Here is a 27,429-nt window from a genome sequence, read left to right on the forward strand (position 1 = left end):
CTAGTGGATGAGGAGAGGGAGGGAACATGAATAAACAAAAACGCATGCATCTTTCCCTGTAGATTAGCTGTGCATGCAGCATAGTTTGCTACATAACTGGTGGTTATCTATAAGCATCATGAAAGAATAGGTTTAAAAGGTAGCAGTCGGGTGTCTGAAGTCGTTTTGTGCCCAGTACTTTCAGTTCAGTTCTACTCTGTTTTCATAGAATCTCAGGGTTGGAAGGGACCTCAGGAGGTATCTAGTCCAACCCCCTGCTCAAAGCAGGACCAATCCCCAGACAGATTTTTACCCCAGTTCCCTAAATGTCTTCCTCAAGGATTGAACTCACCATCCTGGGTTTAGCAGGCCAATGCTCAAACCACTGAGCTATCCCTCCCTCAAACCATTGCCCCACCAAGGACTTCACAAAGAGGCTGACAGGCAGCACCTTCTTTTTAAAGGGTGACGTTTGAATAGCATTAAATAGTAATACCTTGCACTTGCAGAAGTGCCTCTCATAAGCACTGTGTATCGTGGTTAAATATTCCTGTTCCCTTTTTATGAATGGATGGGCTGAGCCACAGAGAGGATAAATTATTTCCCCAACATTACATGCCAAGACGGTGGCTGAACTAGGAACAGAACCCAGGAGTCCTGTCTCCCAGTTCCCTGTTCTAATCGCTGAACTGCGCGTGATTAAAGATTGCCTTCCCCATCCCAGAAATATTCGGTCTGTTCAGTCCTTCGCCCTTGTATCACTTTCTCCAACCTTCAGAGTCAGAGTTGGGTGACTAACAAAATATATAGAAGTAGATTCTCTGTAGATGGATGACTCAGAACACAACTCTGTATTTATTGTTGGTTGCCTGTTTGCCTGCTCTATGAAATGACATTCTGAATCGTATTACTCAAAGTAGCGCGCGGTTTCCATTTTCAAATATAAAGAGCTAGCCAAATCCCAGAGTAATAATTTCTAAATTCCTCTGCAGGTTCCATTTAATGTCGTGCTTCCCTGCATCCTGTCCCAAACTGTTGTGCTGTTAAACAGCTGCTGTACAGCAGCCCAGGAGAAGGGTTACTCCTCTGTGGTAGGGTGAAATGATTCTTGCCTCTGAGAGTTTAAGTACTTTGAGATCCACTGGGATGCAAAGCTTTGTTTGTCTGCACTGGCGTTTTTTCACAGTGCTTCACTTTCACTGCTTCTCTTAGCTATGTCTGTTTGCATTATAGCTCAGAAAAACATCACTTGTACCCTGTTTTGTTTGCTCACCAGAAGAGCGATTTGTATTCAAATGAATATGTTTTATTGTGCTAGAACTTCCCCGTCACTATGCACTAATGAGGAAAGGGAGATTGAGACATGGTCTGAACAAGATTATTATTCCCCTTCTGACTTTAGAGGCTTTCAGGTTGGATTTTGGGAAAGGCAGGAGATTTTAACCACTTAATGTTGTAGGAAAACTCTAAAATTAATCATTTTAGGAACATGGGTATTGCCAGACTGGGTCAGATAATGCGTCCATCTAGCCCAGGGGTCAGCAACCTTTCAGAAGTGGTGTGCTGAGTCCTCATTTATTCACTCTGATTTAAGGTTTTGTGTGCCGGTAATAAATTTTAACATTTTTAGAAGGTCTCTTTCTATAAGTCTATAATATATCACTAAACTATTGTTGTATGTAAAGTAAATAAGGTTTTTAAAATGTTTAAGAAGCCTCATTTAAAATTAAATTAAAATGCAGAGCCCCCCGAACCAGTGGCCAGGACCCGGGCAATGTGAGTGCCACTGAAAATCAGCTCGCGTGCCAGAGGTTGCCTACCCTGATCTAGCCCATTAGTCTGTCTTTGACATTGCTCAGTACCAGGTACTTCCGAGAAAGGCACAAGAACTTTTGCTGTGAAATACGAGGATTTGTAGCCCTTCCAATGCTTTTAAAAATCCTTATTAACATATTTGTGTATTTTCTCATTACCCATGTAAATGTCCATTCGTTTTGTGAATCCTGCTACGCTCTTGGCCTCAATTGTATCTTGTGGCAATGAGTCCCGTAGGCCAATTGTGCATTGTGTGAAAAAGTACCTTTGCTGTAGATTTAGCAACCGGATACCAATTTCTAATGAGAATGCTTCATTTTCTTCAGAATAACTGGCTGTTACCCTCCGGAGATTATCATACCATGTGCGTTTCTGTTGCCATTATTAAGACGTTATGGTGGTTGATCCTGTCCAAACTCTTTCAAAAACTGAAAGATGTGGCTGTCAGAATTCCAGCTGTGGGGTTCTTTTAACAAATAAAGGCCCACTCATCTTAAAGTTGCTGCCTGTTCTTAACAAAATAAGTGTCGAGACCTACAAGGGAAATGTACTAAAGGCACGGAAACGTTGGATGCTTGTTGCTATGTAACCTGCAGTGTAGGATGTGTGCTCTCTGAAGTAGTGGTGCCCATCACCCCGGAACCGGTAACGATGGTGTCTCATGTACAGATTTACAAAACTGGATTGAACTTTGCTTTTGAAGGTGGTACCTTGTCTGTTGCTCTGATTAAAGGGGCAGGTGCAAGAGTCAGTACCCCTGGTTTGGGATGACCTGGACTACTAATGCTGTATAAATGGAACCCCTGACATATTTTAAGTTGTTTTTCCCTCTCTCTAGGTCTTCCAAGTTGAACTTAATCATGTGAGAAGATCTGGGGAAACTAGAGAAAATCATCTTTTCTTTCTCCCTTCTTCCCCAGGGTTTGGTGAAACTAGTTTAATATTTGTAAAACACTTTGAGATCCTCAGATGTGGGGATATACATTGATATAAGCACAGAGGTTGAGAATTTCAAAGCAGTGCAGAGGAGCTAGCCACGCAACATCCATTAATTTTAATGGAAGCTGCGTGGCCAATTCCCCTGCATTGCTTTGAACATTTCAACCACAATATTAATAATATAAATCACTCTGTCTCTGCGGTGACTGAAGAATTCTTCTTTTCTGATGCTGTAATTAGAGTTGTATATAAATATCTTCAAGCAGAAGAGTGGAGTCGCTGTAAGAAGCCTTAATAACTGATAGTAGATTTGCTCACCTACAAGTATACAGTGGCAGCTTTGTGAACTTTGGAGGTGGGTTGTTGCCATAACTCTTTGATTTCGCTTGTTGGGAGAAGTTTGGAACTGGGATTACAAAACCTCACTACTGTTGGCATAGGACTCCTATTGTGCCATCGGTAACACCCACTAGTGTATGCGTGTGTCTACAGAAGGATATAGGTGACTGTCCTTAGAGTGATTGTTCATTGTAGCAAGTGCAGGTATTTCAGTACATTAGTTTCCATTTTAGGTATTGCAGAATCCATCGCCATCTGGCCTCCATCACCATAGTAGCTGATCACCTCATGGTCTTTAACATATTTATCCTCACAATACCCCTCTTAGGTAGGGAAGTGCCATTATACCCATTTTACAGATGGGGGACTGAGGCACAGAGAGTATAAGTGACTTGTATAAGGCTACTCAGGGAGTCTGTGGCAGAAGTAAGACTTTGAACCCTGATCTTGCAAGTCTCCTGTAGCACCCTAACTATTGGTCAGTCCTTCCTCCCTCACAGAATATTTTTTGTACAGGTCACTGTCTTTATCCAGCTGGTACATGGAGAATGGGATGAGGTATTGCTGTAATAATGTATTCAACCTCACGCTTGTCTTTGTCCCTCATTCCGTGCCGCCTCCCATGCTTGGTCCAATTTCTCCTCCTCTTGGTTGCCAGTACACTACTCTCTCCTCATTCACATCCCTCCTTCCGGCCCATTTCTTCTGTAAAACCTTCTCGTGGTAATCTACCAAACAGAAAATTCAGACAGGACCTCTTTGGGGTTTGACCTTTCTAGTCAGCTGGTCTTTTTTTCCTTTTCTCTCTTAACTGTATTTGTCTAATTTAGGGCTGTAACTCAGGCAAAGTTCCTGTTCACTTAAATAGGTGTAAGGACTTGCAGTGTAAAATGTAGGCCCCTTGTGACAGTGACCATATTGTCTTTTGCATTCACCTTGTGCTGGGACAGGGCGTTGTGCAGTAATAGAAGCAATGCATGCAACAGGGTTATTTGGACAATGGGCGTGTTTAGTTAGATCTAGCCGTGTGTTAAATCAAAGCACTGACAAAGAACAAAGAGAAGCTGCCAGTGCCCATAACCAGCGTTGCCTCCAGGAAATTAGATTGTGTGCTTCCTGCCTGCCTGACACAGCATGGGATCTTGTAAGTAAGTGGTGTGCGAAGTGTGGGAATTTAGGGCGGTTCTCATACAGGGATGTAAAGGAGCCCCCGGAGGCAGAAAAATAAATGCTCGGTTCTTGGTCCAAGAAAGAGGAAAACAAAGCACTGTAGATTTGTTGCAACCTGCAAATATTTTTTTTCTTTACTAAATGCCATTGTCACACACACAATTCTGATGCCAAAGGGAAGGGAAAGGTACAGCAAAATGGGAGAGAAGGCTGCTTGCAGGAGAGCCATGTGCACTGGACCGATCACATCATATTTCTCTTTGTCCTTGCAGTATTTTTGGTTTTGGACCCTGTGATGGGGATGCTAGATCCATCTGTCTAGTTCAGGACAGAGCACATGTTCTGATAAGGCATGTTACTTACGATGTCTGAAATTAGCCCTTTAAATAGCACACTCAACATCTTAGTAATGTACTGAATATACCTTGATAAGAAACAGTCTGACTGAAGCACTGAATTTATCATCGTGGATCTGCTATGACTCATCAGGAAACTGAAAGCCTGGAGAAAAGACCCACCCCCCGTTAGTACTTTTGATGAGACAGAAATTACTCTTAAATGGAAAGAAATCGAATTGCCCTATGATGGTCCCAAACCATAAGCTAATATCTAAATGTTTGTCCTTATGCTTACTGAACAGTCCAGCTAACCTAACTCCTGTCAGATGAAACGAACGATGCTTCTGCCTACATGCATTTAGGTGAGACAGGATAAAGGTGAGTGGGCAGACGGCGTGCTGTGAGAGGGCATTTCGTTGGATAATGGCTGCAGGCTGCAAATGCTGTTTCAGTGTAGTCTGTCTTGGCCTACTCCGTGCAAACGTGCAAATATATGTAGCTCCTCCAGCATATAATACTTTTAATCCTGAGTGTGCTTCATGAATGCTAAGTAAGCAATGCTTGCAACACCACTTTGAGAAAGGAAGGCAAGCGTTTGTGATCCCTGTTTTACGAACTGGGAACCCCTTGTGAAGGGACCCTAGTGGAAATCAGTGTCATTGCTTGAGGCTTCTCATTGTAAATAGGACAAGCAGCCCTGCTTTGGCAGGGAGGTGATGCAAATGCTCTAATGGGCCTTCTCCATCACAAACCTCTTGGATTAGAACTCGAGAGTCCTGGGTTTCCAGTCCTGTTTTCATCAGAGCCCTCCCTCGTCCTTTGCTGATGTGGAGAACAGGTCCTGAATGGAACATGAGCGACGAGGCTTTTGCTTGGCTCTAGTAGTCAGGCTTGTGTGCTATCTGTGTTGTTATGAGGGATTTTACAGGCATTGTTAGGGTTTTCTGCTGTATGTTTGTTTTACATTAGGGCCTGTAGAACAGGGACTGCACCTGAACAACTTAACCACTTGTGCTAACTGTGGGGAGGCTCTGTCCTGTGCATAGCCCCGGAGGAATTCTGCCCAAGCCAGCCTCTGACTGCCATGATTTGGGACCGTTTTATTTAAGGAAGGCATTCCCTTGAGGTACCATCCTTGTGTTAATTGTTATGAGCAGGTTTCCTTTTAGCGTATAGTGCAGACCTTTTACATTGGACTAGAACCATGTTCCTGTAGTCGAGCAGTTCCCCATCGCTAGTACGTAGGTGGGTGCTGATGTGTTATGCTTTTATGACTGTTAACCTTGGTTCCTGCTTCCTACCTTCATGATGAGTCACTCTGTCAGTTACCAGTGACCATTGGTGCCTCCTCTGCTTCAGTGACATGCTGGAACCTGCCTTGATGTGACCTCTGGTCTCAGAGGTGCAAAAGTAACCCAGGTTCTGTGGTGACTTAAGCCATGTGCAATGGGAGTTGAAGGAACTAGCTAGCAGAGTTGTAACCGCCTGCCACAATCCACAGCAGGGTGGAAAAGAATGTTGGCACATCTGCTGAGGATACGTTCTGTTGCCGAGAGAGTTCAGGAATGCGTTGCTGGACGCTTTTATGCCCTAAAAACCTCTTTGATTTACTGAGCGGAGATAACCATTATCTGTCTGTTTTTGGGACCATGCTTCAAATGCCGATGTTGGGAATAGGGGTAGGGAAAACAGTTACCAAATACCTGTTTGAAAACAAAGCCCTAGGTAATGTAACGTGACGGTTTTATGGTAGTCTCTGGTGAAGTCACAGCAGTGCTGCATGCTTAGCAAAATTAACAGTTCCAACTCCAGAAATATCAAATAAAAATGTGCAAAGCATCCTTTGATCTCAATCAAATGAATCCATTTGTGTCAAGGGAGAGGAATCATACTGGTGAATTATCTGAAGAGGATGTGCTTTGTTAGAACAGAATCTGTAGTTGTTCCAAACCCATAGCTGTGAGAGCTTATTGGCCTAGGCCAAGATTTTCAAAGCTGGCAGGCTAACAGTAGGCTCCAAAATCCATATTTTGGCACCTGTATGATTTTCAAAAGTGCTGAGCATGTATCTCCTCCCACTGAAGTCAATGGGAACTGTGAAGTGCTCTTCGTTATTAAAAGTTAATCAGGTCCATAAATATGGATTTTGGAGCCTAATTTTAGCCTCCTAGTTTTTGAAATCTCAACTTCAGTTAAGGCTAGAGGGTAAAATTTTCAAAGCCAAATTCCCATTTTCAAAAGAGATGTGGGTCCAGATTTTTACATGTTGCTCCTTAAAGGTATCTGGGTGTTGCAACACCTGACTTGGGAGCCTAAGTCTCATTGGCTTTCACTGATGTTTAGAAGCCTGAGCACCTGGCACTGGCCACTGTTGGTAGACAGGATACTGGGCTAGATGGACCTTTAGTCTGACCCAGTAGGGCCATTCTTATGTTCTTATGCCCAAGTCACTTCTGAAAATGAGACTTGAAAAAATTTACTTTTTGCCAAGGTACTTTCATGTCTGAGGTTACTGTGATGCTGGCAAACCAGGTGCCAGCTCATGCCAGGGTCCCCCTGTCTCAACTGAACGCTGACACATACATGGTTGGAATCAGGCTGGCTTACCTATGTGTTAAAATGGGTATTAGAGTTATAAAAATGTGCTTAGTCTCTAGATTTTATTGAATGCTTGTAAATTGCTGCACGTGTTAATCTCACTTACAGTATGTGTATCCCATGTTGTAAGGTGGTAATATTAGTGTGTGCATTGTAAGGGCACGTCTTCACTAGCAACGTTAAAGCACTGGCTGCAGCTGTGCTATAAAAAAACCACCTCCACGAGGGGAATAGCTACCAGCACTGGGAGTGCGGCTCCCTGCGCTGGTGCACTGTCTACACTGGCACTTTACAGCGCTGCAACTTGCAGCGCTCAGGGGGGTGCTTTTTCACGCCCCTGAGCGAGAATGTTTCAGCGCTTTAAAGTGCCGATGTAGACAAGCCTAAGCCTTAGTAGCTGTAGAAATCACCAGACATTTATTAGAGTGAAATGCGGACAGGACAAGAAGGAATGGGCTTAAATTGCAGGAAGGAAGGTTTAGGTTGGACATTAGGAAAAACTTCCTAACTGTCAAGGTGCTTAAGCACTGGAATAAATTGTCTAGGGAGGTTGTGGAATCTCCATCATTGGAGACTTTTAAGAGCAGGTTAGACAAACATCTGTCAGGGATGGTCTAGATAATACTTAGTCCTGCCCTGAGTGCAGGGGACTTGACTAAGGCCTGGTCTACACTGGGGGCGGGGGGGGGGTTCGAACTAAGGTACGCAAGTTCAGCTACGCAAATAGTGTAGCTGAACTCAAAGTACCTTAGTTCGAAGTACTTACCCGTCCTCATGGCGCGGGATCGAAGTCCGCAGCTCCCCCGTCGACTCCGCCACCGCCGTTCGCGGTGGTGGAGTTCCGGAGTCGACGGGAGCGCGTTCGGAGTTCGATATATCGCGTCTAGATGAGACGCGATATGTCGAACTCCGAGAAGTCGATCGCTACCCGCCGACCCGGGCGGGTAGTATGGACGTACCCTAAATGACCTCTCAAGGTCCCTTCCAGTCCTATGTTTTATAACAACAGCATCTGACACTGGGTGCACAGAAATTCTGCCTACGTGAACGATTAAGGCTGTTTGTGGCATGACGCTGGAGGGAATGGGAGGTTTTGTTCAAAGTCTGTCAATGGCATTTCAGACTAATAGGAAACCTGATCACTAATTATCATCGACACTCATCAGATTAACATCAAGTGTCTCCCATTGCCTTCTGTGTCCAGATGAAACTCGTGCATTCTCTCAGCCAGTGATGCTTTCCGTTAGGTAAGGAGGATGAACAAGAATTGATCATAGGGGGATGGATGAGATTTCTAGGAGAGAAGGGCTTGAAACTTACTGCTAAAGAAGTCAAGTTTTAGGTCTTTCTGAGATTTTATATAAAGGAAATAAACCTGAAACCTTCTAGCTGGGACCGCACAGTGGAGTCAGCATCTTTGGAGTCATTGCTCAAAAAAGCAGCACTTCCAACACCTACCCTCCCACCCAACACCCACAACTGAACTTTCATCACTGCAAAATTGTGTCTGAAGTTCTGTGCGCTGAGAGCAGAATCTGCATGTGCTGCTGTGTGTCCCGCCTTCAACCTTCAAACCCCGCCCCCCCAAAACACAACCCCCACTCAAAAACCCTGCAGAACTTACAGAACTTTTTCCGTATGTCCGGATTTGCATAAGTCGGGTTTGCGTAACCCGGGGAGTGTCTGTATGTTGGAGGGTAGGGATAGGTGCAGAGTGACCTAGACAAATTAGAGGATTGGGCCAAAAGAAACCTGATGAGCTTCAACAAGGACAAGTGCAGAGTCCTGCACTTAGGACGGAAGAATCCCATGCACCGCTACAGGCTGCGGACCGACTGGCTAAGCAGCAGTTCTGCAGAAAAGGACCTGGGGATTACAGTGCATGAGAAGATAGATATGAGTCAACAGTGTGCCCTTGTTGCCAAGAAGGCCAATGGCATATTGGGCTGCATTAGTAGGAGCATTGCCAGCAGATCGAGGGACGTGATTATTCCCCTCTATTCGGCACTGGTGAGGCCACACCTGGAGTATTGCGTCCAGTTTTGGGCCCCAAACTACAGAAAGGATGTGGACAAATTGGAGAGAGTCCAGCGGAGGGCAACAGAAGAGAAGAGTGAGGAGGGATTTGATAGCAGCCTGAAGGGGGGTTCCAAAGAGGATGGAGCTCGGCTGTTCTCAGTGGTGGCAGATGACAGAATAAGGAGCAATGGTCTCAAGTTGCAGTGAGGGAGGTTTAGATTGGATATTAGGAAACACTATTTCACTAGGAGGGTGGTGAAGCACTGGAATGGGTTACTTAGGGAGGTGATGGAATTTCCATCCTTAGAGGTTTTTAAGGCCTGGCTTGACAAAGCCCTGGCTGGGATGTTTTAGTTGGTGTTGGTCAGGGGGTTGGACTAGATGACCTCCTGAGGTCTCTTCCAACCCTAATCTTCTATGATTCTAAGTTTCACCTCATGTAAAAACTACTTGCTTACAAAATCAGGCGTAAAAACACAAAAGTGTCACAGCACACTGTTACTGAAAAATTGCTAACTTCCTCATTTTTGCCATATAATTATAAATCAATTGGAATATAAATATTGTACTTACATTTCAGTGTATAGTACACCTCTACTTGGATATAATGCGACCCGATATAACACGAATTCGGATATAACACGGTAAAGCAGTGCTCCGGGCAGGCAGGGCTGTGCGCTCCGGCAGATCAAAGCAAGTTCACTATAACGCGGTTTCACCTATAACATGGTAAGATTTTTTGGCTCCCGAGGACAGCGTTATATCAGGGTAGAGGTGTATATAGAGCAGTATAAACAAGTCATTGTTGGTATGAAATTTTAGTTTGTACTGACTTTGCTAGTGCTTTTTATGGGGCATGTTGTAAATTTAGGCCAATCTCTAGAGGCGTTGATGTACACCCTTGAAGAGTTCTGTGTACCCCCAGGGGTACGTGTAACCCTGGTTGAGAACCACAGGACTAAATGACCTCTCAAGGTCCCTTGCAGTCCTACGATTCTATGATCATTTTATCCATCACTTCCATGGACACCCACACAATGGTTTTTGCCATTGTAGAATGATGCTTTTGGCCACCAGATTGGGAGCACCTGCTGGGTGAGGATAGAGCCAAAGCTTGATTCCCTGGCATCGAACGTCTGAGAAGATTTAGCCCCTGATGCCTGTTGTGTCTGAGATCTCAAAAAGAGTCTCTCGCGTTTTTCCTCAAGTTTAGTTTTGCAGCAGGGTTGTCACAGTAACAAGATCGTCTCCCATCTGCTCCTCATGTGGCAACACGCGCTTCGCTAAAATATTTTTTTATTATGGGTTTAGCCAGCAGTAACCATGGTGATTAGACTTATCACGCAGCATTTTTCTTCCAAGTCAGTTTGAAATGCTGACAATTAAATAGATACAGTACGCTTTAGAGATCCATCAGTCTCTTTGTTGTCTTGACAACCGGGAGTATATTTAGAAATGTAACAAGTACATGGAGTTCAATTGCACTTTTGCTAAGATAGAGCTTGTAGCTTGAGAATTGAATATGTGGCTTGTAGGTCCAAGTGCTCTGGAAGCTGCACTCTGGTGCTCTTGCTGGACTCCCTGGAAAAATCCTGCTGCCCTCCTGCATGGCTGTAAAGGGGCTCCTCGGATTCAGTAGAAGGAGGGATGAGACCCGCCTCGTCCGCATGCTGGCATTGAGCTAGCAATCATGGTGGAGAGGCAGCGTGCTGCAGTGCTAGGGCATAGGACAGTGAATCAGGAGATCTGGGGTCTGTTCCCAGCTCTGCTACCGACCTGCTGGGTGACCTTGGCCAAATCACTTCCCCTCCCTCTGTCTCAGTTTCCTCTGTCTGTCTTAACTATCCACGTAGCAAGAGACCTGTCCTGAAGAGCTTAGGGAGTCTGTACAGACCGATCTCACTCGGGGCCTCTGGGCACTGCTGTGATACAAACCGATAACATATATGGCCTCCATCACCGTAATATCTGTGGTGGGATCTGAGGCAGGACTGGACACGGGTGAGTATTTGTTGCAATATGTCTCCTTAGGTCAGTTTCTCCTCCCTCTCCCGCCACACAAAGCAGAACTGCATAGCGCTTCGCTCCCTTGTGTGGACTGCAGCTTAGTTCAGGCCGTGAAGTCTGCCCCTAGGCCACGTTCAGAGTTTTAGATAAACTGTGCTAAGGATTGGGTAGAGTTTTGAGTTACGATGACCTTAGCCTTGTGGGATACAACCAAAGCACAGATGTACTCAAGACGAAACATGCATGTAGGTGAGCCGGGCTTCAGCCTAGCATCTTCAGCATTATAGCGAAGATCTCTACAATTTTAGCTCCGGGGCAACTCCATTAGCCAGCAACAGTGGTAGGCTGTTAATCACTTGGAGAAGCATGACTATAATTTTTCCTCCTGTAATAATGATCATGATTCCTCTTATCCCCTTTCCAGCCGATTGACACTGAACTCACCCACGCCTCTGTTTTGAACCCAGCTGGAATTAATACAGTAACGCCTCACTTCAAGTCGTCCCGGTTAACGTTGCTGATCAATTAGAGAACATGCTCGTTTAAAGTTGTGCAATGCTCCCTTGTTGTTTGGCAGCCGTCTGCTTTGTCCACTGCTTGCAGGAAGAGCAGCCCGTTGGAGCTAGCTGGTGGGGGCTTGGAACCAGGGTGGACCAGCAGCCCCTTATCAGCTCTCCGCTCCCCAAAGTTCCCTGTACAGCAGCCGTCCAGCAGGCTAGCAATTGCTGGGCAGTTCAGCTGCCCCTGCCCCCACTGCCTTGGAGCTGCTCCCGGGAGCCTCCTGCTTGCTGTGCAAGGGGGGTGGGGAGAAGGGGGGTGCTGATGTCAGCATGTCCCCCTCCCCCCTGCTCCTGCCCCCCGCTTACCCCATCTCCATAGAGCAGGGTGGGTGGGACATGACAGGGCTCAGGACGGAGGGAGCTTGCTGGCAGCAGCTGCTGTCTCAACTTGCTGATCTACTTAAAAAGGCAGTGTACTTAGAGTGGGGTCAGCGTACTTAAAGGGGCAATGCGCGTCTCTCTCACACCCACCCTGTGTGTCTCTGTCTCTCTCTGCCATGCTGTCTCCCTTCCCTCCATTTTTTATGCCTTGAAGAGTGTGAGGCTACATTAACAACAATGTGTTAACCCTTGAGGGCTCAGCCGAGTGCTAGTTCATCATTTCGCAGTAAGGCATTCCCTGGGAAATATCCCACCCTCTGACTCCTCCACCTCAACCAAGCTTCACAATCATCAGTGCTGTGTACAGTATTAAATTGTTTGTTTAAAACTTATACTGTGTATGTGTGTGTGTGTATATATATATATATACACACACACACATACACAGTATAAGTTTATATATATATATATATATATATATAATAAAAATATAAACTTATACTGTGTATAGTCTTTTGTCTGGTGAAAAAAAATTTCCCTGGAACCTAACCCCACCCCCTCCCCTATTTACATTAATTCTTATGGGGAAATTGGATTAGTTTAACATCGTTTCACTTAAAAGTAGCATTTTTCAGGAACAGAACTACAACGTTAAGCGAAGAGTTACTGTACGTTGAGCAAAACATTTGAAGCTTTCTCCATTGTGTGCACAGCAAAGAGAATGGGCTTTTCTGGGCTTGTGAGTGTATGTTCACACACACATTTGTGAGCGTGTGCCTCAATACAAAGCTCTGGTCTGCACAAACCAATGGGACTTGGAGTTCCATAGAACACAAAGGGAGGCAAATGGAACTTAGTTGCTAGCAAGATACTGATCTTGACATCAGTCATAGCCAGTGCTCCTATCTATCGCAGTCGTTGCCCCCAATACAGCAGGTGGATTGCCATGAAACAAAGATCTGTGTGCAGTGGTCTGCAATGCATTCAACATCGGGACCTGAAAATACCCCCTCCTTCGTTAAAATATTTCCTGGTTAAAACCTCTTAATTCAAGGCAAAAATGACTTGCAAGCAAAATAAATCCAAGCCCAAAGAATCCAGTTAATTTGCATGCAATCAGTGAGGATGTCAAATGATCCCTTGTGTTGACGATGCTCCTGGCAAATGCTGATATGCAAGGAAATTAAAACCAGGCAGGAAAATGGCTCAAATACTAACCCTCCCCCACCATTTTATTGACTGAAATCAGAATGCTCACTGATATCAGGGGAATATGTGCTACCCATAGTTCTCGTTTTCCAAGGCTTTCTCTCGCAACGTGCACACGCATGTCAAGTAGCGCTTTCGTTTGCAATGTGAGCTGGCTGGCTCATTTTAATTTTCTTGTGTGTCAGCCCCAGGATACTGTGGGAGCGGCTTCATGTGAGGAGGCGGGGCCTAGATGTGCACATTTGAATGGTCTGATGTAATGCGTGTTTTGCAGTGTAACATTCCTAGACTATTTCACATTGCTTATGAGGAGCAGGCTGGTTAGAAAGGAGACAGTCCTCTTGGTGATCAGATGTCTTCCTTTGGGGATGAAGGATGAGCATGAGGTCAGGGCACTGGGCTGGAACTCAAGACCTGGGTTCAGTTGCTAGCTATGCTACAGACTCCCTGTGTGACCTTGGACAAGTCACTTAACCTCTCTCTTTCCCAGATAGGGTTTAGCAAAATGAGGTTAATAGTACCTCCCTGCTTCACAATGGTATGGGCATCATGAGCTTATTCATGTTTGTGAAGCTGTGGCGATGATACGGTAATGGAGATTGTAAAAGTATGGCGACAGACTGACATTTAAACTATATCCAGTGGTTATTGAGAAAAATGGACAAGAAAATACCAGGGGCCGGGGGAAGTAAGTATATATAGCCATTCAATGAGGTATAAGGGGAGGAGAGACTGGAATGTATGTTTTTCAGTTTACTTGTCTCATGACTATGTCTCTTATTAACTTTCTATGTATCCAGCTTTGCCGGGGAGGTTTCCCTGCTCTCTTCCAACTGTGCCATTTCTCCTTGGCCGTATGTCTAAACCCTCAGCATAGCATCACGTTAATATCATCTCTCTCGAGATGCTGTCTTGCGTTTGCATGGGGATGAAGTCAGCTAATCTAAAATGACTTTTCGATGTCTAAAGCCCCTGGTCTTAGGATCCTAATCCATTGTTCAATCTCCACATCCTGTCATTTCCCTTCTTTCCATATTTTTGCAAGAATAAGTGTTTAAATCTTGGCCTACTGGCCCAACAACAGTTTGACTAATTAAATTCTGGCCTATCTCATTTTCCCGTGCAGCGTCATTTGGATACAGAGTTCTTCATTTTCCCTGTCTTTAAAATTGTTCTGTACTGTTGCTGTGTGCTGTTAAACAAGTATCACAGTCTGCTCTACACGTGGTTGCATTTTGCCAATGGATGAAGGCCTCTTTACCCATAATCTGTAAAGCTTTTGAAGATCCTTTTGAATGAAACATACTGTATAAAATATACGTAAAATGTTTAAACTAATCCGAATTTGGCTTCCTTTTCTGATCTGTTTTGTCTGCCTTAACTTGGGTTTTAAACCAATCTCTTAACCGTAGTATCCGAGTGCCTTTCTCCTCCCTGGTCCCTTTTTCTGCAGCCGTTGTCCATTCCCAACCCAAAACTATCCTTGGTGAATAATACCTCAGGCCTCCGAAAAGAACAAGTATTATCTTCTTGCCCAGCAGGCACTCACAGCTCAGTTTTATGTTTTGTGTTCTCTTTGCCGCCTGCACCATGTTGCAGGGCTCTCTCCCATTAGCCAGTTCACAGATGTAAAGCTGAAAGCACAACTGCACATCCACACAAATCTGGTGAAATATTAACACGTGCTTTCAAGTGTTCAAAGCTATTGGGATTTTATTTTTAAATACAAACACAACCCAAAGATGTTGGTGAATCTTCAAGCATGATTTAAATAAATTATCCCAACTAATATGGCAAAGATCCTGGTCTTCGATAAAGATATTTAACTGGGGGGAGGGGGCGGGCTGAGTTGAAAAGTTGATAGGCTGATTTAGCCCAACGGAGGATCTGGACTAACTTCATCAACTTCACTGGAGCTATATCAGTTGACTCCAGTTTAGTCTCAGGCCAGCGCATCCAGATGCAGATCTAAACTTCTGCAGCGTGGTGCAGAGATGATGCCAGCAATGAAGTTCAGCACTAGATCCAAGATCTCCAAAGTTTTAGGATCTGGGCTTTTGATTTGGGCCACTCTCTCTCCTCTTTTCAAACCCCTCTAAAAGACTCCTTTGATTCGGACTAATAATGAAAATGCAGTTTATCCTCTGAAACTTTCCAAAGACAGGCTGGGGAACTGGACATGTGCATTTGTGTAATTTGCTGCCGGTGCCAGTGGATTTTTGCTTAACTCCATTGGCTATTCATGGTTAAATTGTAGCTCTGAAGCTTTCACTTTACTTTCACTTTCCAGCCGAGAAGATTCCAAGCTACTGACGCAGAGCAGTAAGCTTGTAACCCTGTGAGGACTTGAATTTCCTTTCTCCAAAAACAGATGCGTACAGCACAGCACACAAGAGACGAGGCCTAGTGCTTACTAGCCCTGCTGTGTGCGGTATGAATGATTCATCAGGCGTTCGTTTTTGGTCACATTAGGGGCATTAGTTTAGAGCAGTCTCAATATGTAAGCAAGAACAAACCTTTGAAGTCTCCAGTCTGCTTGCTACATCAACTGGTGAGCAGAAAATGTAACAGGCACAGAAAAGTCCTCTGCATTCATTTCCCCAATAAAAACAAAAAAACAACCAACCTGTGAGCACATGCTGCCTCCTCTGCAGTTGTTATGTTTATCTGCTTCTCTGCCGTTACTTAAGCTGGGTTTATATTGTCTTTAAAATGTGAATGTACATTTTTTGCTCATGAGACAGATCCTGAGCCAGCTGCCTCCATGTATTATGTTCTTCAGTCCCGACCCGGTGCAATGAACTGCCGGTTTAGTTGTTTTCACACTCCTTTGTCCCTTGCTCATGGTGAACCTCATTCTGAGTGGCACCCTGTGCCATTCCAGTCTGGGGGCTCTTCTGAGCAAAGACATGTATGCCAGTTGTCTAGCGGTTCTATGTAATATGAGCAGATGCTGGCTTAAGAACTTTGTTGGCATCTCGTCTTAGTTATCTTCATTTCTGGCTCAAGGATTGTGAGGAGAGACTCCAGCAAAGGCATCTCTACTTCTACCTTTGTAGAGAATTTGAACCCAGATCTTGAGACATGAAAGGCCCTGGAGGCCTACATCAATCCATGTTAAATGGGGTCATGTCCTACTGGTACCGTGTTAGATCCCAGTCACCCTTGGCTGCATGATGTTGGTCTCTAGATATCCCCTTATCCTTGCACGTCAGCAAATGTCATGGCAGGGATGGCTTGGAGAAATGAAGTGCTGTTGTTGCATTTATGCAAAACCTTTCACTGGTATCAAGTTGTTCTGGAGAAGAAGGTAAAAAGTAACGTTCACAACAGGGCAACCCGAAGCACAGAAAGCACGGAAAGCACAGAGGCTAGATGGGTGTGGAGGGTGGTCAGCAGGCTACCAGCATCTAAGACCACTGGATGAAAAAACAGCCCATGTTTGTGGTAACTTAGTCTGTCATGGTTGGTGTCTGTTCAGCGGCCTGTGTGAAGTGAGTTGCATCTCAATTTTAGTTCTTGTTGGTGTCTCTGTGGCAAACTTACCACCACACATGGTATTAGCTGATGGTTCTAGAAGGGAAGCTAAGGGCTAGATGGAGAAGCAACAGCTTTTTCGACTTGTTCTCTTCCCCCGCTGCCTCCCCACCTGAAGGGAGTCCCCTCCAGCTCAGGGAGAGGAGGCATGTTAAGGGTTGTGGGCAAAAGGCTGTCTGGAGTTAGGGAGGACTTTGTTAACCAAGCCACTGCCTTTCACCATCTCTACATTGATTTAAAACAAATAGCTTCTCCCTCAAATAGACCCCATCTTACTCTAGCGCCAGTTCAGATTTAATCTTTCCAGAGAGAGGGTGAAAGGCCCTTGGGAGGGGGGAAGGGACAGACGGACATAGGACTTGTAGTAAGGGAAGGGGCTTGCTCTGTGATCATTAGAGAAGATCTGAGGGCTTATTAGCCCATTTGGGTTTTTTGCTGAAGCGATGTATCCAGCTTGATGTACTTATGGCAGTTATGAGGTTCAAGGGTTTGATTCTAATTTGGAAACATCTTTATCTGCTTCCTCTACAGAGAACCTTCAGCGTTCCTGTAAGTACGTCTCATCCTGGGATTGGAGGGCGCCTCCTGATTTGAGGTGAGAGGGGAATGGGGTCCCTATGCTTGGTAAACTGCTCATTTTAGGATTTATGTGGGGATCTAGGGATCTGATTTGCTGGCTGCTGTGGTTGCCCCAGCACCCACCGAGTTGTATCCAGGTTGGCTTAAAGCTCACATATCTGCAGTGCGCGGCAGTAAAGAAAAGAGCGAGTCTCAATAATTAGAAGGACCTAAATAGAAAAATATATATGCTACTGAGCTAGTTTGTTCATTCTTCAGGATCACAAATTCTTTTAAAGTGACTGAAGGTATTTAGCAGGAACCCAAAGCTCGGCCTGAGATACAGTTCTGAACCTTCAGCAACGGCCCCTTGCTGAATTATATGAAGCACCCCTTAGCTTGCTCTTCACTTCTATCCCAAGGTCTGATCATTAAATCCCAGTGAAGAGGCTCCTTCAGGTAAGAACGTTTGAAAGGGAACATTGTCAAAGTAGGTCCAGTCTCAGTCCTTAATCAACTGTGACAGCATCCCAGGGGGCAAAGTAGATGTTAGAGATGCTCTTGAGTCATGGTAATTGGCATAGAACAAGGCATGGGTAAGCCATGGAAAACTGGGAACGAAGGAATATAGATTCATAGCTGGTAGGTTTAAAATAGCAATTTCTGTCCCATGACAAGCAAGAGCTGTTTGCTACTGATAAACAGGTGATGAAAAGGGAGGTAAAGTGCGGCCATGAGAGTTTGGTGTCCAGTTAGTTTTCCCCAAGGAAAAAAATGTGTAATGTCAACATGCAGGAGTGTGGGCCTTCTTTTACCTGGCGATGATTAAGCGCCTTCGACATTGCTATGTGGCTTGTGTGTATGAGAGGGGCCGGAGAACAAGGGCATGATTATTGTGTGGTGCATTAGGGGGTTGTGTCCACCTTCTTTTGTAGCATCAGCTGCTGGCTGCTGCTCAGGTACGGCAGCAGATTAGATAGCCGCACGGTCAGAGCTATGATGGCTGGTGGTTGGAGCCAATATAGCTCCTTCCATGTTGCTGTGCTATTCAGTGGCATGACAGCCGTGGTCCTGCCGTGTCACCGCTCACCACGCGTTACAGTGCTGAGTGTTTCCGGCGGTGCAGCGTATGGGCTGGAATTCCCTGTGTGGGCACATATCCAACCGAGGGAATATCCGAGAGCGTGTTCGTCAGAACGCTGATCTCTCCAGCTGTGGCAGCATCTTGGGATGGCAGGTGGTCGCACTGCAGCGAGCCTAAGAAAACGTACCTGGAAATACCGTCAGGGTTTCAAAGCAGCAGCCAGTGTGTGCGGTTTCCTTTCCTCCGTTCCGTCGCCGTCACTGAGCCAGCTTTCATCCTACGCTTCCACTTGTTTCCCCCCATCCTTCCTCCCCCTTCTTTTCTTTTTCTTGTGACCTGTAAATTATGGTGAGCTGGAGATGAATTTTCAGCATCCTGTTTACTGCAAACAGTTGAGGACATTAATAAATGGTGAGATAGGAAGCCGGGCAAGGGATTAATAAATAGAGGATGGGAGATTAATAGTAATTCTCAGGGGAATTTGGTTCAAGGCCTGCCCTCCCCAGCTGCTGGGTTACTGAAGATTAATGGCAAAGTCTCTTGTTAGCGTTACTGTCTCTTTGCCATGCCTTCCTGACGATATCTAATAAACTGTCCAAATTAAACAGCTGCCAACACTGAATCTATACTTCTTTTGACGCCTCTCTTTTTATAAAGGCGGGGGTATCCTCCTCCCTCTCAACGATATCCGTCCTTCTGTCCATGCCATATTCACCTGCCCCTTCCTCTGCACTGTTGCTATTGGGAGTGAGGAAGGAGAGGTTTTTGCTATGTAATAACAAAATAATTATCATCTATAGCATTGTGAGTCCTCGGGCTGACAGGGAAATGGGCGCAGTTCTTACGATGAGAAAATATATCGTGAAATTGATCCTGCCACCGTGCTCCAACAAATTGTCCGTTACCGTGTGCCCCATAGCAAGATAATGATTTCTTCTCTTTTGACCATTTGTTCATCATCGTTCCTGTGGAAAAGTGGGCTCTTACCTATTGCATCTAGCCTGTAATTGGGCCCTGAATCAGATTAGATCACTGTAAGAAATCTCTCCTTGCTGAGAGCAAATTCAGTCAGACCTGGAGAGCATTGCACTGTGGCATGGGCAGGCTTTATTGGTAGATACTGTCCCAGTGCAAGCTGCCACAGCGCACACCGCCTTGTAGTCAGGTGTGGGTTAACCCTGCCATTATATTTCCCCCCACATCTGGAGTACAAGTCCAGGCAGGCTTTAGGAGGGTCCACTCTTCAGAGGGGCTCATTTATTTAGCAGAAAAGGCCAGCAAAAAATATGAGCAAAACATTTGTCCCAGCATTCTAGCTGGAGGACCCAGTCAGTCCCAGTCCATCTGTCTCCCACCCAAGTCCACTGCTTGCCTCCATCCTGGTTCTTCATCTGGGATTCTTTCGGTTCATATGGGACCAGGTCTCTTGACGCTGCCTGAAGAGGATCCTCTTCCGGAAGCAGCCGTCTGCGGAGATCCATCCGCTACAGTTCTTTCCCCGCAGCAGTGCATAGTTCTTGTCAGGTTGGGGTTTCCTGCCACTGTCTGGCTGAGACCAGGTCCTCCTGGATGCCTGCCGAGTGCAGCTGTCTGTCTGCGAATCTCCCATCTCCAGGAGTGACCTTCCAGACTCCTGCTCCGGTGGGCTCCCTGGAGAGCTCTGTGTCTCCAGGCTCACATCACCTAGGCCCTCTGCTCTAGGAACCCTCCTCATCCGGCCTTCTAGGAGCTCCTCTCTTCAGGAGCTGCCTGTGTCCATGGGAGTGTGTCTCCTCACTGAACTGGGTAGGAAACCCTTTTGCAAAGGAAAGCTGTCTTTGTTTGGGGTAATGGAATAACTGTAGCAATTAACAGATACTTGCCACAGCGTATTACGGCTGGCCCAAGAAGACATGGTGAATTTGGCCCTAGAAATCTACAGTTCACCGAAGAACAACACGGCTTCAGAGTGTGACCAGAAATGGACTAAAGCTGTGGTTCTCCAGGCTAGATGCTTTCCCTTCAGCACCATCTGTATCCGAATGGCCCTGCCTGACAACTGCATTTCCCTGGGCAAAGATCCATTAGCACAGCATAGGAGTTAACAGTGGCAGAGCTGGGAATGCAAATTTCAAACATGCCAGTTACCATCAGCTCCTCCTTGCAACGAACTGCCCCAGCTGGCTCATTAATAGTTAATTAGTAAATGAACACTTGGACCCAGTGAAGGTAACCCCGACTCCCCGTAAAGGGATCAGTTGCCCAGTGATGCACACAAACAAAGTGTGTGTGCAGTACTAGTAGATATAAAAAACATTAAGTGTCTAATCCCAATTAGAGCCTGAGATTGCATTGGCCTCGAAATCACTGGCCATTATTCCTAGGGCCTTATCAAAGTCACAGCCAAGACAAACGTATCACGGACCGTGACATTTAGCTTTGGAGGGGAGGGGACAGCAGGGCAGGAGCTTCTACCGTGCCCCTGGCTCCTGCTGCTACTCCTCTCTGGGCTGGGGCGGGACAGGAGTTGTTCTTCCCCTGCGCGACCACGCTCGGGGTGGAAGAGATTAGACCCGCCTCTGGGTACCTACCCCAGCTGCTCTGCAGGCAGCACAGAAGTAAGGATGGCAATCCCGCAACCCCCCCTACAGCAGCTTTGCGACACCCCCCGCCCCTCTCCCGACTCCCTTTTGGGTCGGGACCCCCACGGTTACAACTCCGTGAAATTTCAGATGTAAACATCTGAAACCCTGAAACTGACTCATTTTCAAATCCTGTGGCCGTGAACTTGACCAGAATGGACCCTCAATTTGGCTGGGCCCTAACTGTTTCTGTTGTATCCCAGTAATGTGGATTCTGCCTGTATTTCCTGGGGCATCTGATAGTGTGTGACGTGCCCACTCAGTATACTGCAATGTCCTGGTGTTTCTCTGTGCATTTTTGGTCACCATGATTTCATCAGCGAACTGGAGGAGACAGCCTTGAAAAAATGCAAAAGCCCTGCAGCTGAATGGTTTTATTTGTTGTTTTAAATCTGACTCTTGTGAAATACAGAATGATCAATCACTCACAACTAACAAAATGTTTTTGTTTTCCTTTACAAAAGCATATGGGAGCTACAGGCAAAGCATATGGGCGTTTTTAGGAAAACATATTGGTGAATGGACAAATTTAAGTGGTGCCAATATGCTTTAGATGTCTGGCTAGACCAGTACTCTACTTGTTGGCACACTAATCCTTCTACGAGATTTCCGGAGGTAGCATATGATGAGTGGTGTGTAACTGCTCTTGCGGGAACACAGCCGGTTGCATTGAACCCACGTTTAAATAACATTGTGATCCCTATTCCACATATATTGCAGCCACGCCACTTCTGACTGTAAGCTGCAGAGTCACGTTTGTGGCTGCAGATCCCCTTGTTTCAGTGGATTGCACCGACAGCTCAGTTTGCAGCGAGGTGAGACGCAGGAGCTATCTATCTAGGTTTGTATATTGAGATGGGGGTTTCATGATGCCAGGTGCTGTCCACACAGTAAGAGACAGCTGCTGTCCTGAAGGGCACACAATTTAAATAGACGTGATGGAGACAGGCAAGGAGAAAGCAAGTTTATTACTCTTAATTTTGCAGATGGGGAGCTGAGGCCCAGTGAGAATAAGTCTGTGGCAGAGGTGGGAATCGCACTCAAATCTTCTGAGTGCCAGTCCAGTGCCTTAGCCTCATCCGTTCTGCCCCCCCTCCTCCCAATTTCTGGGTGATCTGTTATACATTTAGTGTACGTTATTTACTTTAGCTACTTGAGACAGTTCCCTGCTTTAGTATGCCAGCAGTATCGTTAACATCTTTCTGTGCTGCAGTTCTCGGCATCATTGGAAATCCAGGCAAAAGAAGTAGGCTCTTCATAGAAACCTCCTCTGAGCTCTGCTGTTACAGCTTCAAATGTAAAGAAAAAAAAAAGTGATTCCTAAATGTTAGAGCTTGAAAAATATGCTCTGCTCCTTGTCACAATATTTAATACAAAGTGCTATTTACAGTAATGAATCAAAATGTCAGTTTTAAAAATATGAAGTGTCAGAGTGTTCCTACTTTGCAGAAAAGTTTGATGTGACAGTTTGTTAATCATATGACTATTACATCAAATGTGTCTTGCAGCACTTTTGCTCAACCAGGGTTCCCCCCGCCACCCCCTTTCCACTGCTAATTCCTGGTACATTTTATCTGACTGAATACACTCTGATTAGATGCTTGAAACATCCGGGGGCTAAGTGCATTTGTTATTGCAATGCATTCACAAACTGGATGCAGTTAAACAGCTAATTGATGGTTGTGCATATGCTGAGCACACTCAGGCCTTGGCTACACTGGCGCTTTACAGCTCTGCAACTTTCTCGCTCAGCGCGGCTCCCAGCGCTGGGAGCTAATCCCCACGGGGAGGTGGAGTACCTGCAGCGCTGGGAGAGCTCTCTCCCAGCGCTGGCGCTGCGACCACACTCGCACTTCAAAGCACTGCCGCGGCAGCGCTGTACGGCTGCAAGGGTAGCCATAGTCTCAGATAGTTTTATTTTAAAACATCCTATAAACTGTGGGCTTGGTTCTCCAGTGCCCTGCAGCATCTTGTCATTTGCACTAGTAGGAAGTGAGGGCAAAATGCTAACTCAGAATGGTTGTAATTGACACCTGCTTTGCACTGGTGTCAAAGGGGGGAAAGGATATATTTTTAGCTGATAGATGAGGTGAAGAAAATGAGAGAAGGCTGTTCTAAAGGGTAGGAATCAGAGAGGAGAAAGCTCTGGCTACTTCTTCAATGGTGGGTTTGTGTGAAGAGCGAGAGAGGAGGCCAGTGTGGGATGAATGGCAACCCAAGAGAGATGACCCTCATAAGGCTTTTAAAAGCACTGTAGAGCGGTTTGGGGTTGTGGACGAAAATGAAGGAGGTGGCACTGGAGCAGGGTGAGGGGAAGAAGAGGGTGTGGTTGCATGCCTTGTGTGCGGGGTGTGGCATGCTGTAGGCTTGGGAGCTGGGGCGCGGGGGTCACATATTGAGGATAACAGCATTGTTCAGCAGAGTAGACATGAAGGTGTGCGTGAGAATTTCAGCAGCAAAGGTGGAGTCATGTTGGCAGCATAAGGCATGGATGAAAGGCTGATAAACAGCTGATGGCATTGGCTTACAGGCTGCAGACAGCCAGTTCTTGGGGCGAATTTGCTCATGGCAAATTCTGGATCCTATGTTATCATTTTTAAAAATAGTATTTCTGTCAACTTCATTAAGTCTGTTGCGTTGCTCGCTGTGCTACTCATTCTACACAGGCAAATTGATTCTTATTCAAATATTTTACACAAGCCACGTTTCAATTGTTAGTGCAATGATTTTTTCTTGTATCATTATTGCAACGGATGGAAAAGTAACTCTAACAGATGTGTGATTAGCAGGGCATGAAATTAAAAATGTTTGCGCACAAGCAAAAAGGTTGTTTACTACCAAATCCCTCACTTGGTAATTGAGTAATATTAAAATTGGCCATAAGATTATCCAACACAGACATGGTTCAGTTCTTGTGTCATTTTCAAAACTGCATTGCTTCCGCTCTGGAACCTAAGATCTCAATAAAGGAAAACGTTTAAATATTGGAAAGCAGAAAAGCATGTAGGGCCAGATTTTTAAAGGTATTTAGATGTTACTGCAACACCTAAGTCTCGCTTTCAAAAGGGATCTAGGCAGATTTTTAAAGGCATTTAGATGTTGACCAGCAATGTGATTTAGGCACTTTAGTCCACATCTAACCAAGTGCCAAAAACCCATTGACAGTCAACACCTAAATACCTTTAAAAATCTGGATCTCTATCGTGTAAGTCCCATTGATAGGGCTGGTTGAAAAATTTATGTTAAATCTGTTCTGATGAAAAATTTGGGTTTTTGACTAAATGCATTTTTTTTCTTGAAGTGCCTGGATAGCAATGATATTTGGGGGCGGGGGCTTTCTGTTACTCTGTGTGACAGTGGCCAATGTAGGGGGGTGCCATTCTGAATTGGTAACTACCATGATGCAGATAATAAATAACAAATAATGTTCTTGGGCTATGAATGAGCTACTAATCCATTGTGAATCCTAGCTCACTCCCATACAGATGAACTGGTCATCAAAGTATGACGCCCCAAATAAGGTGACAAGTCAGAATGTTGAGATTATTAGTGGATTTCTACATAACATTCTCCTAGTGATTCTAAACCCAGTAATGAGATGGAGAGGAGAACTCTAGTGAGATTATTCAGCTGATGGATGTCTGGACTTACCTTCGAAAAATTGTGGAAGACGAGAAGGATTCCAGAGGACTGGAAGAGGGCAAATATAGTGCCAATCTATAAAAAGGGGAATTACAGACCAGTCCACTTAACTTCAGTACCCAGAAAGATAATGGAGCAAATAATTAAGCAATTTGCAAACACCTAGAAGATAATAAGGTGATAGGTAACAGTCAGCATGGATTTGTCAAGAACAAATCATGTCAAACCAACCTGATAGCTTTCTTTGACAGGGTAACAAGCCTTGTGGATGGGGGAAGCGGTAGGTGTGGTATATCTTGACTTTAGTAAGGCTTTTGGTACTCTCAGACATGGCCTTCCCATAAATAAACTAGGGAAATACAACCTAGATGGAGAATACTATAGGGTAGGTGTATAGCTGATTGGAAAACTCTTCTCAGAGAGCAGTTATCGATGGTTCATGGTCAAGCTGGAAGGGCATATCCAATGGGGTCCAGTCCTGTTCAAGATCTTCATCGATGATTTAGATAATGGCATAGAGATTATTACACTTTTAAAGTTTGCGGACGATACCAAACTGGGAGGGGTTGTAAGAGCTTTGGAGGATAGGATTAAAATTTCAAATGATCTGGACAAACTGGAGAAATGGTCTGAAGTAAATAGGATGAAATTCAATAAGGACAAATGCAAAGTACTCCAGTTAGGAAGGAACAATCAGTTGCACACATACAAAATGGGAAATGACTGCCTAGGAAGGAGCACTGCGGAAAGGGATCTGGGGGTCATAATGGATCACAAGCTAAATATGAGTGAACAGTGTAACGCTGTTGCAAAAAAAAGCAAACATTATTCTGGGATGTATTAGCAGGAGTGTTGTAAGCAAGACACGAGAAGTCATTCTTCCGCTCTATTCCGTGTTGATTAATCCTCAACTGGAGTATTGTGTCCAGTTCTGGGCGCCACATTTCAGGAAAGATGTGTACGAATTGGAGAGTCCAGAGAAGAGCAACAAAAATGATTCAAGGTCTAGAAAACATGACCTCTGAGGGAAGATTGAAAACAATTTGGTTTGTTTAGTCTGGAGAAGAGAAGACTGAGAGGGGACATGATAACAGTTTTCAAGTACATAAAAGGTTGTTACACAGAGGAGGGAGAAAAATTATTCTCCTTAGCCTCTGAGGAAAGGACAAGAAGCAATGGGCTTAAATTGCAGCAAGGGCGGTTTAGGTTGGACATTAGGAAAAAACTTCCTGTAAGGGTGGTTAAGCACTGGAATAAATTGCCCTGGGAGGTTGTGGAATCTCCATCATTGGAGATTTTTCAGAGCAGGTTGGACAAACACCTGCCAGGGATGGTCTAGATAATACTTTGTCCTGCCCTGAGTGCAGGTGAACGGACTAAAAGACCTCTCGAGGTCCCTTCCAGTTCTATGCTACTGTCCTTGGGCTCTGTCACTGACTTCTTGGTTCCATCGCTGACTTTTCTGTGTGAACTTAATTCAGTCACTTAACCCTTCTGGCCTGCTATTTATCCATCTGGAAAATGGGATAATACTGAGGCAATTATCAGGAGTTTGTGTTAATGAGGCTTAATTAATGCAGTGATGTGCTCCTTCTCACTGGAGCATCTGTTTATTATTTTGGTTCTTATTTGTGTTGGGGTGGTAGAGGCTGAACGTCCACATCTGGGCTGTATCAGGCTGGGTGGTCATTGGACTCCCAGTTTTCCACCCATGGGCATGCTGGTGGGTGCCTGGAGATCAAGAGTACAGTGGATGGGAAAGAAATCAGCTTTTGTTGATCTGCTGTAGTTGCAGTTGATGCTGCTTGCTTATTCCTGGCATTTGCCTCTGTGTATTGCGTGTGTGCACACACAGGGGGGAGGAACCAGAGGAGGACTAATGTGATCAGGACGGATTAGCATTTAAAAAAATTCTTAACTGAGCAAAGCCGTAAAATTGTCCAAGTGAATTCTTGAGCGAAGCAGCTGCAGGTCATAAAACCAAAGCGCTATCATTCAGAGATACCAAAAAATCCCTTTGTGTATCAGCCTGGCCTCTGACCTATTCCTTCCATATAAGCATGCGGGCTTTAATGTTAGCTTAATTTTCTTCCAGAGCAATTTATGATGGTCTTAGTTAGAGCTATGGATCCCCACCACAGGGCTAACTATGAATCATGTTCTTTTGTCAGCTGGAATAACTTGTTCTCTCGCCTTCTTGTCCTGTCTCACTTAGAATCAATTTGTATGTACATCACGTTTTAGATTCCTTTCAACTGTGAATACATTGTGCTTATAAAGCACTTTTCATCTGTAGATCTCAAAGGGCGATGCAGAAGTGGGTAAATATTATCCCCAGTTTTACAAATGAGACAGTGAGGTACAAAAAGGTTGCACAGGTTGCTCAGCATGGGGCAGAGAGTGGGGGCTAGAACCCTGATCTCCCTCCTCACAGTCCTGCGCTTTACTCCTGGGGGAATTCTGTGCCAAAAATTTTTTTAAAAAAATTCTGCGCCAAAATTTTTTAAAATTCTGTGCACACTGTTTTAAAATTCTGTAAATTGTATTTGTCAAAAGAACACTACATAATCACGCCAGTTTCAGTTATTTTCCTAATTTTATTTCAAAATACCTGTGAGCAATTGTTACAGACACACACAAAAATTCCTCCAGGCGTCGAGAGTTAAAGAAACCCCTATGACGACCCAGTTCCT

General features: G+C 45.0%; 1 protein-coding gene across 8 annotated transcripts in view; it reads left to right on the plus strand.

Moving 5' to 3' along the window:
- LOC123377191 (LIM domain containing preferred translocation partner in lipoma) overlaps positions 1-27,429 on the plus strand; it is a 498,276-nt gene that overhangs the window by 198,473 nt on the left and 272,374 nt on the right. For all 8 annotated transcript variants that reach the window (XM_045029748.1, XM_045029745.1, XM_045029746.1 and 5 more), the window contains one exon: positions 17,363-17,426. The gene's annotated coding sequence lies outside the window, so the exon portion shown is untranslated. The remainder of the gene's footprint in view (positions 1-17,362; positions 17,427-27,429) is intronic.

This window comes from Mauremys mutica, chromosome 9 (genome assembly GCF_020497125.1).
Source record: "Mauremys mutica isolate MM-2020 ecotype Southern chromosome 9, ASM2049712v1, whole genome shotgun sequence".
Classification (NCBI taxonomy): Eukaryota; Metazoa; Chordata; order Testudines; family Geoemydidae; genus Mauremys; species Mauremys mutica.